At 42.6% G+C, this 14,196-nt stretch overlaps 1 long non-coding RNA gene across 1 annotated transcript; it reads right to left on the minus strand.

Annotated features, from left to right (window-relative positions):
- Positions 1-4,359: 4,359 nt before the first annotated feature.
- Positions 4,360-10,335, minus strand: LOC309375711. The gene is made up of 3 exons (XR_014171012.1): positions 10,232-10,335; positions 5,717-5,878; positions 4,360-4,864 (listed from the first exon to the last, which is right to left on the minus strand). It is a non-coding gene; the product is annotated as an uncharacterized lncRNA (long non-coding RNA).
- Positions 10,336-14,196: the final 3,861 nt, after the last annotated feature.

The following is a 14,196-nucleotide window of genomic DNA, read 5'->3' on the forward strand; positions in this document are numbered from 1 at the left end:
TCTCATTAGCACTGAAACTTATATATATATGGGCATCAGGAGAGCTGGACTTAAGATTTGAAAATTGAGAAACTAAATGAAACTGATATGTACAGATTCACCTATAATTAGTCCAGGATCTTGTTCTCACAATGGCCAACTAGTTGACTATGGGAAGCACATAAGCAACACTTAAGTACAACAGCACTTTCCACTCCTGTGTTTAGCTAATGGGGCCTCCTGCTGCTTGCGTGCCACCGGAGCACAATTTCTGTTTTCATCCTGAAGCAAAGTTCTTAACCCGAGGTACTATTTCTGAGTTAGCGGAGTCTGTAACCTGAAGCGTATGTAACACCAGGTACCACTGTATTGGTTTTTCATGTATCAGAAAAGTTTCGATTTACAGATTGGACCTGAAGGAAGTTCTGCAGTATTTAAAATTAATGTATTTTACAAGTTTAAATGCAGCAGTTGCATTAAAAAAATGCGTCAAGAAATCAAATCCCCAGCACTGTTGTTTCAAGTATATGTAATTTAATAATTCTACATGGTTAATTTGAAATGTCCCTCATTCAGCCAGTTAAGAATATTGGAAACATTACAATGAAATTACATTTGGAGTCAATAGACCTACATTTTTTGTAATAGTTTTTATTACATTTTCTGTTTTACAATTTCAAATAAACCTTATAAAACTTTAAAATATCCAATGACTTCTCTTACTGTAACCATTCAAATCAATTTTCCACTTTTACATCCACTGTCAATTATTTACTCTGTTAATTTTTTATAAATGCTGCCAGCATTTTCAGCTATGGAGTTATTCTCCATTTATTCAATCTTCTTTAAATGTGTGTTCTTCTTGCTCTCTTGTTCTATATGTTAAATCTGCAAGTTGTGTATATTCTGTCACCTTAAGTTGCCAATCCTCTTTATTTGGGATCTCACTAACTTTCCATTTTTGGGCTAACGAAACACAGGGCATATTTTTTGCATACATGAATAAACTTTTTTGGCACCTGGGAATTTCAGTTTGGATTATCCCCAACAAAAAGGACTATGGGTTTTGGGAGAAAGTAATTTTATGATAGATTAGTAAAATGAACCATGAAAGGGAAAGCAGGGAAGTCATATGTTATGTGTAAAATGTTTATTTTGAGATGTATAAACTGAAAAATTAATAAAAATGGTTATAAATGAAAGACTCCACCAAACTGATTTATATAGAACGATTGCTTTAATAAACGTGGATGCAAAACTATTCACAGCTGTGATGGTTAAGAGATTAAATATCTTCATAGGTCAATACATCACCACAGATCAAACAGGATTCATACCCTCAAGAAATACAGCAGACTCTATAAGAGTTCTTGATATAATCTATGACCTGCAGCTAGGAAACACTCCAGGGGCATTAATTTCACTCAATGCCTTTAAAGTGTTTGACAGAGTTGAGGGGACCTATTTGAAACGCCTACTTTCTAAATTAGAATTTGGAGAAAAAATTCTGCACACGATTCAACAAATTTACTCAAAATCTTCAGCTATAATCATGGTAAATGGATATGATGATGCTCCAAGAAACCTCAACAGGGTCACCTCGCCACTGCTTTTTGCAGTGGCAATAAAGTTCTTAGCTATACAACTATTTGCCTCTGTGAAGGGAGTGAAAATAGGAAATGTTGAATAAAAAGTAGATTTTCTTGCGTATGATACATTGGTAATTGGGCAAGATCCAGTTGTTGTGCTTTAATCTTTGAAAGAACATTTTCAAAGATTAAAGCACAACAAGTTTCCATTGAATTTCAGGACTACAAATTAAATATGCAGCATTTCAAAAGCAGCTGACAGAAATGTCAAAGATAAAAATAGCCCATGGGGGTTTACATACCTCAGGATAATCTTTACAGCTGATCTTAATCAATGAAAATGAAGAAATGACAAGTCTTTGCTCAAAATGGTAATAAATAACTGTCTTAATGGAAGCACAAAAACCTTAGCTGGCTAGGTCATATTGCAGCTATAAAAATGTCAATTCTGCCTAAATTCGCTTTCCTGTTTCAGGTTTTACCAACATACTTAAAAAATGGCAAAACAAATTAATCTCCTTTATCTCATTAGGTAAAAGACCCAGATTCAGTCAAAAAATCTTATTTAGACATAGCAATAAAGAACGTCTAGGAATACCCAATCTTGAATTATACTTTGCAGCTTTCCAAATTAAATCATTGATGCCACTCATGAAAGGCAAAGTAGATATTGCATGGGCACAGAGAGAAAGTACCCACACAAGACCATCAGTATGTGCTCTGCCCTTCCTGAAGCTGCCTCAAACGGAACACGAAAAGGTGGACAACCCATTTTTCAAAGTAACATTGACAAAAGGCATTAAATGGTCCTGGTTACAACTGTATCAACAATGCACTTTTCAAAGCCTCTGGAATGCAATGGTGAAGGCTTGAGACCCTTGACAGCTTTTGAATCGCTATGTAACAGACATAGCCATGACAGGAAAGAGGCAGTTTCAGTGATATATGGTATGATATTAGACAGCTTTCTGGGCAACACGGAAGAGATGGGAGACTGACATAGGAACCTCAAAAGTGAAAAAGCATGGATATACGGCGTAATCCATCTCTAAAAACAAATTTCTTTAAACCTCAAGGAAATTTTCCTTAAAATTACCTTTTGGTGGTGTGGATCCCCCACATGCCTTGCAAAGATAAATCCATTAAGCTCACCATTAAGTTACAAAGACTGTGGCGAATGAGGTTCCTACTTTCACCTTTGGTGTGGGGTGTACTGTGCGCCACACCTTTTGGCACAAAGTTTTTCATCTGATCTCTAGAGTTACACTCCTAATTTGGCACTTGCTTTATTATCATGAGATTTGACCCCAAATTCCACCCTTACATCTAAAGAACAAAATTTCTTCCTGTTCACAGCAACTGGACTAATTATTGTCCAATAATGGAAAGAATCCTCTATTATACCGTATTCGATGACACATTAGAGTTGAGTAAATACGGTACATCTCAAAGTTAAACTGAGCAAGTCCATCCCTCCTTCAAATCCCTCTGGCCACCATTACCATCTCCCCCTTCTCCCACTGGCTGAGAATGGGGGGTAAGGTCGGTGTGGGTCACCCTGGGTGTCATCCCTTAAAGTTACCTTTGGTGGCATTGGACCACCACAAACCTTGCAAACATAAATCCTTCAAGCTCGCCATTATGTTGGAAAGGCTGTGGAGAATGAGGTTCCTACACTGAAGTTTGATATAGGTGTACTGGAAAGAAAGCTCTAGTTTACTGTATTTGATGGCCACTACCATCTCCTCCTTCTCCTTCCCCAACACCACAGGAGAAGTTGCTTAAATAAGGCAAAGAGGCTGCTAGCTTTGGAAGGCAAGGGGTGGGAAAGAATCATAAGTCACCCACCAGCGGCCCTGCTCCCGGTCTTTTAAAGAACTATGGGATATGATTTTTGTATTTTATCACAATGGAGAAACAATTGTGGACAAATATTAAAAGATTTATTATTGTTGAATATGGAGAAATGGTTGTGAAAGTTATTGGAGGTAAAGTTGTTATGTTTGATTAGAGAAAATATATTGCTGATTTCTCTTTTTCCTTTCCTTTCCTTTTTCCTTTTGTTTTTTCCTTGATGTTTTCTTTTCTCTTTCTCTCTTTGTTTTTTTTAATTTAAATTAATTCCTTTTCTTTTATTATGAGATATGGTGTAGGTAAAGTTATTTCTTTGATTACATCCTTGACAATGGACCTCCCCCTGTGTTGTTTGTTGTTTGTTCTCCCTTGTGCTATGACCCCCCCACCCTAGTATTCTTGCTTGTGGTGAGCTTGCCAATGTAGTATCACTTTCAATAGATGCTTGTCTGCATTTTCTTTAATATCTGGATTGCCATTGCCATTTATTAATAATAAAAAATAGTTGGCTACTTTTATAATTTTTGTGTAAAAAGGAAAATGAAATAATTTATTTGGGTCAGGATAGAAGATCAATGGAAAGAAGATCAGCTGGGTGGCACCAGCCATTTGTTCTTTGCCTACCTGGAAGCAATCAACACAACTTTGTAAGGTTATGCATTGGGCGAGGCTTTGTTTGGATGGATGGGAGGGTGTAGCCTTCGCCTGCCCCTCCTCACTAAGGGTATCCTCTTAAAGGGATCTGGGGGTGTGGATTCTGTCCAATGCCTGGACGTGGGCTGTTGGAATGTCACTGCTCCAATGGGGAGCCCTCAGAGGGTCCCTATTTGATGTACGTCATAGGGCTCCCCCTATTGGTGATTTACCCTGCAGATGGGTGCGAGTCAAGATATGATGGCACCCGCATGTGTAAACAATAAAGCTGTGGCCTATTAGAACCCATAAACGAAAATAATTCTTTCTGTGTATTTATTGTCTGTAAGGGTCGCAGGGCCTTGGCATGCAAGTGGGGCTGAACAAAATAACATGCAAATTCTCATATTTTACTTCAAATGCCTTTCTCAGCATTCTACACATTCTGCATATATAAAACATAGAGATATAGAATACAGATTCAATGTGCCAGATGAGTTTATTTTTTTATAATGAATTTCACCAATTGTGAAAAAGAAAACCCATGAGGCCTGAGCTCCTCTTCTCACCACTAGGCTCCCAGTTTCTTCTGCAGCTACCATGAATGGTGGAATTAACAAGGAGGAGAGCTTTGCTGTCTTGTATCTACCCCTCAAGGTCGATTTTCTTTGAGGAAATCTCAGCATTCCAGCAATTTGCTTCAATTTGAATCAGTCCAAAGTTACCGTGTGCTACAATTTTTCCATTAAGGGCACACCAGTCTTCAGTTGCACAGCCTTTAAATGTGAGCCTTTGAGATGAATGAGGATCTGTGTAACACAAAGTATAACCTTTGCATGAGTTCTTTATTAGCGCTTTGGGGATAGGGATGACTGTGGTTATTAAAGCTCAACCAACACACTGACAATACACACTCACCAACCAATCTGACAGCCAAGTATCACTAGCTTTGAATTTGGGTTTCCTGGCTAACACCATGGTGCTGCATTGTGAACAGGAAGTAATCCTATGTCTCAGTGCTATTTTTCTAGAAAAAGAGGTGCCAGAACTCAACATGAGTGCCCCTCTTGTTCTCTTAGAATGGCAATGGCGCCCACCCGAGAGTTGCTAGAACTGAAACATGTATTTTGCTAGACTAAGGCAGCAGTTCTTTTGCACACTTGTGATGTGGTAAGATTCAATTAATACAGTTCAACTTATTTGCCAAGAAATATGAACAGAGGTGTACATGGTAGAACCCTTCTTTCTCCCAGACTTCTTTACTTTTGATTTTTTGGCCAAAGTGTGTGGTTCTGTCCTTCTGGACCAGCACCAAATGGTGCATACTGCTGTGAGGAAAAGCTGTGATGTGCTGGCTGGTCCTGCACCCTTCTCTGTATCCCTCTACTCTGCTCCTCCTTGTGGATTAGAGGACAAAGGTGTGCTGTAAGGAATCTGCTGTGCTTTGTGCCCCCCTCCAGTCACACACAAGGTAAAACCTTGCACATGAGTAAGCCTGTCCCCTCTTGTTGTTATGCTCTTCATATGGGGATAGTTTGGAATCCAAAACAGGACTAGAGCATTGCCCTTTCCCTCAGAGAAAGAAATCAAAGCTATACACAAATATCAGTCATTGCTTTTCTGGAAATGAGAAAGAGACAGAAGCAGGTGATATTACTCACATGCAAAAGCACTGCAATAGTGAATGCACTTGGTCTCATTGGCAAGGCAGCTGACATATCCCTCACGTGGGCAACTTTTATCCTTTGGAGTCCTAATATCGGTGGTCTTGAAGCAGGCTGGGCACTGTAGACCATTGGGGGAAAGATCTTCACGTGGAGGAACTACCATAATAAAAAGCTACAGTCAGCATATGGATACACCTCATTCCCCATTCTCTTTATTGTACTTTTATTTTGATTTCTTTCATGCCTTCTAGTAGCTGCTGACACAAGCTGGACAGGCTACCTCCACATTATGTCCTGCATTAATGATGATGATGATAATGATATTATTATTATTATTATTATTATTATTATTATTATTATTATTATTTATTTCTATCCCGCTCATCTGGCTGGGTTTCCGCAGCCACTCTGGGTGGCTTTCAAAAGAACATTAAAAACAGAATAAAACTTCACATCTTATGGGAGGGCATTCCACAGGTCGCCATTACCAAGAAGGCCATCTGTCTGGTTTCCTTTAACCTTTCTTCTCACAGTGAGGGAACCGTCAGAAGGCCATCGACGCTGCACCTCAATATCCGTGCTGAAGGATGGAGGTGGAGGCACTACTTCAGGTATTCTGGGCTGAGGCTGTTTAGGACTTTAAAGCACCAACACTTTGAATTGTTTTTGGAAACATACTGGGAGCCAATGTAGGTCTTTCAAGTGTTATATGTTCTCGGTGGCCACTCCCTGTAACCAGTCTAGCTGCCACATTCTGTACAGTGGTACCCCGCAAGACGAACGCCTCGGAAGATGAAAAACTCGCTAGACGAAGGAGTTTTTCGTTTTCTTAGCCGCTTCGCAAGACGCATTTCCCTATGGGCTTGCTTCGCAAAACGAAGCTTGCCCCGCAAGCTCCGGGGGAAGCGCAGCGCGTCTTCCCTGCTGTCTCCGGACCTCTTTTGAAGCAAGGGGCGGCGGGGAGAAGATCGCTTCTCCCCGTTGCCAGCCCCGCAATCTCCGGGGAACGCGCACGCCTTCCCCTCTCTCCCCGGGCGGCAACGGGGAAAAGCGATCTTCTCCCCTCCGCCCCTTGCTTCAAAAGAGGGGACAGAGGATCCCTTTTGAACCAAGGGGCGGCAACGGGGAGAAGCAATTCTCCCCGCTGCCCCTTCCCTTGCTTTAAAACAGGTCCGGGGACAGAGGGGAAGGCGCGCGTGCCTTCCCCTCTGTCCCCGGAGATTGCCGGGCAGGAAATGGGGAGAAGCAATCTTCTCCCCACTGCCCCTTGCTTTAAACAGGTCCAGGGACAGAGGGGAAGGCACGCGCGGGGCAGGCAACAGGGAGAAGCAATCTTCTCCCCGCTGCCCCTTGCTTTAAAACAGGTCCTCCAACCACCTCCAGGCACTCACACAGGACCTTCACCTGGTCAGATTTTAAGAGTGAGGTAGAGCTAGGTATCATCTGCATACTGATGAACACCCAGCCCAAACTCCCTGATGATCTCTCCCAGCGGCTTCATATAGATGATATAAGCATGGGGGAGAGGACAGAATCCTGAGGCACCCCACAAGTGAGAGCCCGTCTATATGGTCCAGAAGGATATCATGGTCAGTGGTGTCAAAAGCCGCTAAGAGATCCAGCAGAACTAGGAAAGAACGTTCACTCTTGTCCCTAGCCCACCAGAGATCATAGACCAGCTTGACCAAGGCAGTTACTGTCCCATGATGAGGCCTGAATCCTGATTGGAAGGGATCCAAATGCATCCTTCGGGCGTGCATGGAGTTGTTCAGCAATCACCCGTTCAATCACCTTGCCCAAGAAGATTTGAGAATGGGCAATTGTTGGCCATATCAGCTGGGTCCAGAGATGTGTTTTTAAGAAGCGGTCTAATGTCTGCCTCTTTCAGTGGGGCTGGGAAGACTCCCTCACAGAGGGAAGCATTCACCACCATGCAGAGCACATCGCTCAGACCTTCCCAGCTCATTTTTAAGGAGACAGGTGCTTGGTTTCACTCGTCCAAGCATCCTGTCCACATCCTCGGAGGTAACAGATTGGAATTTGTCCCATGCAACTAGACTAAACAGGACTCCTGCACTCTCGTGCCCCAGCCCTACTCACATGGTTGGAGTCTACCTCTTTCTGAATCCGAGCAAATTTATCTGCAAAAAATCTTTGGAAAATCATTCCAGGAGATCTTGTTTCGCTTTTACTTAGTGTCAAATCACCCACATTCATAGAGGTAAACACCAAGCCTAAGGCACATCTATAACTATGAGTTGGGCCAGATTTATTCAGGGACACCCCCATGGAGGCCATGCTTTCCACAAAGTCCGGAGTGGCCCCTTATAAGGTCGTGTCAGCATGAATGTTAAAATCCCCTAGGACAACCAAACTATGTGTATCCAGGAGCACGTCCACTATGACCTGAAGTAGCTAGGCCTGGGAATCCTTGGTGCAGCAGGGAATCCTTTACTGCCCCTATTGCCCAGCTTCCAGAACATACACTCATAAAACTGGGTCTTCCCAATAGGATGCCTGGTCCAAGCTAATGACTTCCTAAAAATCACTGCAACCCCCTCTCCCTGCCCACATGACCTGGGTTGCTGTGCCTAAAGGAAACCTGGTTGACAAGCAGCAGCAAGCACAGGCCCATCTGCATCACCCAACCAAGTCTCTGTCACACATGCCAGGTCAAGTCCCCCATCCATGATCAAGTTATGGATGGCAGTGGTGTTATGAATCATTGACATGGCATTGTACGGCAGCACCTTCACGTCATGTGGGTCTCCCTTGCTGATTCCAATATGCTTCCGGTCAAGACCAGACCCGGAGGCAGAGGTAGTCGTCAAATAATGATTAAACCTGCCTCCTCAGTATTGACATGGTCTGGCCTTAGAGTAACTCCTCCTCCTACCCATGATCACAGAGATCGGGCATCCCAGAGAATCCTCCCCTGTGTAACCTGCCCCAGATATTCTGTTGGCTAGGGCCCACTCCCAGGCAGCTCTGACCCTCATTTGCCATTAACTTTGATGAACAGACATATCTGCTGAGCATTTATAAAAAATATTGTTGTGTTTCACCTTTTGTCATGCACACTATTGTTTTGTGGATTTTCTGGAGTTCTCAATTGGTAGCAGTATATCAGGCAAGCTCTCTGCTTTCTGATTCTAACTCTTTGTATCTGAATGTACAGACAGCTGCATTCTCTTGGAGGTAATCTCTCTCTCTCTTTTTCTCTCTCTCTCTCTCTCTCTCTCGTGTGTGTGTGTGTGTATTTGTGTGTGTGTCTATGTGTAAGCAAGGAGTGGGCAGGCCCAGAATGCACATGGGGGAGAGTGATTCCCAGATTTTCTGGATTTCTACTTCTCTTCCTTCAGCTCCACAAACTGCTTGATTGAGATGTGACTGATGTATGTAAGGAGGTGATCATCTACTCCACCCATTACAGATTCAAGGATGAACCACCATACTTCTTAGACCCTTGCATCCTGCATCTGAATGGACCAAAAGACAGATTTCTATACAGTGGTACCTCGGGTTACATAGGCTTCAGGTTACATATGCTTCAGGTTACAGACTCCACTAACCCAGAAATAGTACCTCGGGTTAAGAACTTTGCTTCAGGATGAGAACAGAAATTGTGCGCCAGCTGCGCGGCAGCAGCAAGAGGCCCCATTAGCTAAAGTGGTGCTTCAGGTTAAGAACAGTTTCATGTTAAGAACGGACCTCCAGAACGAATTAAGTACTTAAGTCGAAGTACCAATGTACTTTTCTTGCAACTATTAGGCACTTATATAATTGGTTCATACAGTGGTTTTTTTCCAGAAAAAGGGGGCTGGAATTGTGTTTGGCGCCTGCTATAAACATTGAGACTAGCCTATCCATATGTTTAGGCAGTAGATGCAAGTTTTAATACGCTTTTATTCTATTGTAAGTGATATGCCAAAGGATTTCTAACACTTCTACATATGTCTACTGAGAATTTATTTCAAGTGAATCAGCCTAGAGAGGCAGTTAGCACAATTATGTTGCCACTTCAAGGGTGGCAAACTGATTATCAACCCCGCGGGGAAACCCCTGTCATTGGCTTACTGGCCCAAGTGCTCTGACACTGAGCCCCCTCTGCTGGAGATGGGGGGCTTTGGGTAGGAGGCAGTAGGGTTCCTGGCTCCTGTCATAGCCTAGTGCCTACTTCCCCAAGCCCGGGAAGCATTTGCTCAACTTTGGTCAGGAGGCATGATGCTCTGACAGGGTCTGAGTGTGCTCCCACTACCTCCCCAAAGCCCACCTGGATTTGGGTTGGAGGCAGCAGGGTCCCAAGATCCTGTCTCAGACTCATGCCTGCTTTCCCAAGCTTGGGAAGAATTTGATCAGCTTAAGAAAGGAGGTGGTCTGATAGGGTCCCCAAGGCCTCCTGCATCCTTCCCCCCCCTCCCAAAGTGGCAGAACTATGTCCCAGCATGTTCTGCCAGAAAAAAACACTGTTTTTATAAGCCCTTGACCTTCAGAGATGCAGATACTCACGGTGGACAGGTTCCTTATTGCACTCATCTGTTTGGCAGCAGACCGTCTTCAGCTGAAGGAATTTACCTTGAGCTGCACTGAAGCTGTAATCACCTGAGTGGCAATAACTGGAAAACGTACATGCCCGGTAAGTTAAAAATTCAAACTCTGGAACTGAAAAGAAGAAAAGGAAGTAAATCACAAGATAAGCAAAAAAAATTAATAAATGGTTAATTCCCTCCCCTCCAAATATATTTATTTTTAAGATACTTCTCTTTCAGTGAGAAACTACATAATCCACAGTTCTTGAACCAAGAAATGAACCAAAACTCAATTATACTTCAAATTCCATAATTCTCCAACCAAACAGTGCATACAAATATGCAAATATTAAGAAAAAACAAGCATAGAAATAGTGGGTGTATTTCAGTTGTATACTCTGAGTAGGATATAGTTGAATGTCACTCAGCTATATGAATGAATGAATGAATGAATAAATTTATTACGGTCATAGACCAGAAAAAACATAAAAAACAACAATAGTTTACAAAGGGAATAATGGTGTCAATTAAAAATTGTAAAATTATACATAAAAGCAATACACATATGCACACACACCCACACACACACACATATATACACATATATGCACTACAATATATGTATAGACTTAAAAAAATGGGGGGGCTTGTCCAGGGGTCAAGTCTTTTACTTTTTTACAGCTAATGCCCTCCGCTTGATCGCAGCCGCAGAAAATTTGGCCACTTTCAGTGTTACTTCTGGGTTTTTATCTCCTAGTAGGATTTTCAGCCGCTGAGATTCAGATCGACCTGGAAATTTCTGAACGATAGGGGAGATAAACAGTGACCTAATATCCCCGTAAAGGTCGCAGTGTAACAACACATGTGAAGCCGTTTCCACCTCTTTCAGACCACATGGGCAAACTCGTTCAGCATAGGGTGTGCCCTCGTATCTGCCCTTTAGTAAGGCAGATGGCAGTACATCAAATCTGGTACGGGTAAACGCCCGCCTGTATTTTACGATTTGTAGATCCAGCAAATATGGTGTTAGATTAAACCCTTTTCCATAATCTTGGATAGCTGGATATTTATCTATCCTGCTCATATGGTCCTGAAGCTCTACATCTCCTATTCGCTGGCTCACCATCCTTTTAGCCTTTTCAAAACCTGAGGCTATAAGTTCTTGTGGGGAAAGCCCCAGGCCCTTCAATTTTTCATAAAGCGACAATCTCCATTTAGACTGGAACGGGTCTAGTAGAGTCAATGGAGCCACTCCCACTGGGAAAAATATGAGTTTTAGCCAGAAGTGAATCTTCAGGATCCATATCCTGGCATTAATAGGGAGTTGACCTACCTCCAGCCTGATGGCTGTGTTGGAGACACAGGTAGGTAACCCTAGTAGGGAGCGGTAAAATTTAGTTTGTACAGATTCCAGGGACTTGAGTTTTTGACAATTAAATATCTGGGTGCCATACATCAATTGTGGAAGTATTTTTGCAACAAAGACCTGGGAGGCAGCAGGAACATATTGACCTCCTTTTCTGTAAAAGAATCTTATGATAGCTCTGGAAGATCTTTGCGCATTTACAATGGAATTCTTAATCTGATGGCACCAAAATCCCTTCTCATCAAAAATTATTCCAAGATATCTAAAAGATGTTACTTGCTCAATAGGTTGGTTATTAATTTTCCATTTATGTCGGAGTTTTCTCTTGGAGAACACCATAATTTTTGATTTAGTGTAATTTATTATTAGGTGTTCAGCTTCGCAATACTCTGTAAGAGCTCGTAAAAGTTTTCTTAGACCCACACAAGAGAAGGAAATAAGTGCCGCATCATCTGCGTACAAAAGGACTGGGATTGGTATATTATTTAGGTTTGGGGGATGAGTACTTGCTTCCTCCATCTTTCCGACTAAGGAGTTTATATAGAAGTTAAATAGAATAGGGGCAAGAACACAGCCTTGCTTGACACCATGGAAACTTTGGATTTCCTTTGATAGGTTCCCATAACGGTCGCATCTAACACGGATCCGAGTATTTTCATGTAGTCTACGGATAAGAAGCAAAAGACGTCTATCGATGTTTGTGGCATTTAATTTTTCCCAAAGTCTGTGCCGGGGTATCAAATCGAAAGCTGATTTGAAATCTATAAAGGCTACATAGAGAGAGCCTCCTTTCTTTGAGGTGTATTTCTCCACTAGATGTTGCAATACCAGTCCTTGGTCTAGAGTTGATCTATGTGCCCTGAAACCAGCCTGGGCTTCCTTTAGGATGTGCTCCTGTTCCAGCCAGTCCGCAAACTTTTCACGTAAGTGAGTTGCATAAAGTTTGCTAATGATGCTTAAGAGACTGATTGGTCTGTAATTGGCTGGATCAAGTTTACAGCCTTTCTTGAATATGGGAACGATAATTGCCAATCCCCAGTCCTCTGGTATTATTGCTGTTTGATCTATGCTGGTGAATAGGGTGGCAAGAACTGGGGCCCACCAGTCAATATTGGCTTTGAGAAGCTCAGGAGAGATATTATCTGCTCCCGGGGCTTTTCTGTGTTTGAGTGCCTGAATAAGCCTCCTGATCTCCGCAACCGACACCGGAGGCCACTCATCACCTGCCGCACACTGTATTAGTGGCTGTGTCAAAGGCAGAGCTGAATATGAAGATTGGAAAAATGCCTCCCAAGTCCCTGCAGGTATAGTATACTCCACTTCTGAGGAGGTAGATCGCACTCCATTTGCTACCAGTCTCCAGAAGGTGGCCGAATCTCTCTCTCTGGATGCATCTATTAGGCATTTCCATTCTCTTTTCTGTGCCAAGAGTTTTTTGTTTTTAATATGAGTTCAAACAACCAACAGAGTTACTTTGTATTAGGGGAAATCACCTGATTTCTCAGATGGGCATGCAGACAAAGAGAGAACTGGAAGCTGAAACCTAGACTGACCAATGTTCCAGGAATCATTGTGAGGCCAAGGGGCCATATAGCCCATCGCTGTGTGCTTAAATCACAGGATGCTCAGGATAAAAAGATGATGTGGCTGCTCTTGAGCCAGCAATCCCAAGAATCGCACCAAAATTCACAGACAGTTTAGATGCATGACTTAGTCTTAGTGTCATTGCACTCTGAGTTTCCTACCATCCTCAAGAATTTGAAGGCGACGGGGGGGGGGGTCTCTGAGCATGACATCACATCACACCTCTTCTTTCACAGGATGTTTGCTCAAGTAATTCAAGAAGGAGAGATAGGGTTGCTAGAAACCATTTTTCCATTATAATATCTCATCTGGAACAGCTGGTGTAACAGCAAAGAGAGAAAGAACTTGTCGGTGCCCAAAATGATGCATGCATTGAAATTGTAATAACTGAATACTTTGCCTTATGTTTGAAAGCAAACCAAAACAAAACCAGAGTTCACTGTTTCTGGTGTAGTCTGGACTGCTAGTTAAGGCAGCTATGGCTAATTTGTGGCCCTGAAGAATTTACCAAACTACAGCTTGCATCATCTCTAGCCATTTACCATGCTGGCTGAGGTGGATGGGAGCAGTAGTCCAGAAATGTCTAAAGGGCCAAAGGTTAGTCAACCCCAGACTGATGCATGCCAGGATCTCTCTGATGTGATGCATGTGGTGGAAAGGAAAAAGGGAATGCCTTTCCGCCTTATGTGGCTGAGTAAGGGTGCTGAGTGTTGGACTGGAATCTGAGAGGCCAGGGTTTAAATCCCCACTCAGCCCTGAAGCTCACTGGGTGACCTTGGGGAGTCCCTGCCTCTCAGCATAATAAACCTGACATGGTTAAATGCATAAAAGAAGAACCATTTCCTTGGAGAAATTGTGGGCTATAAAGGCAATAAATAAATACTAAATAATGCTAATTTACACAAGAAAGTCATTCCTTGGGGTGACCAAGAGTAAGTGAGAAGATTCAGCTCACCTATGTTGTTACGCACAGCAATAGAGGAACAGATTTGAGT

This window comes from Podarcis melisellensis (genome assembly GCF_964234715.1).
Source record: "Podarcis melisellensis genome assembly, chromosome: 8".
In the NCBI taxonomy this organism is placed as follows: Eukaryota; Metazoa; Chordata; class Lepidosauria; order Squamata; family Lacertidae; genus Podarcis; species Podarcis melisellensis.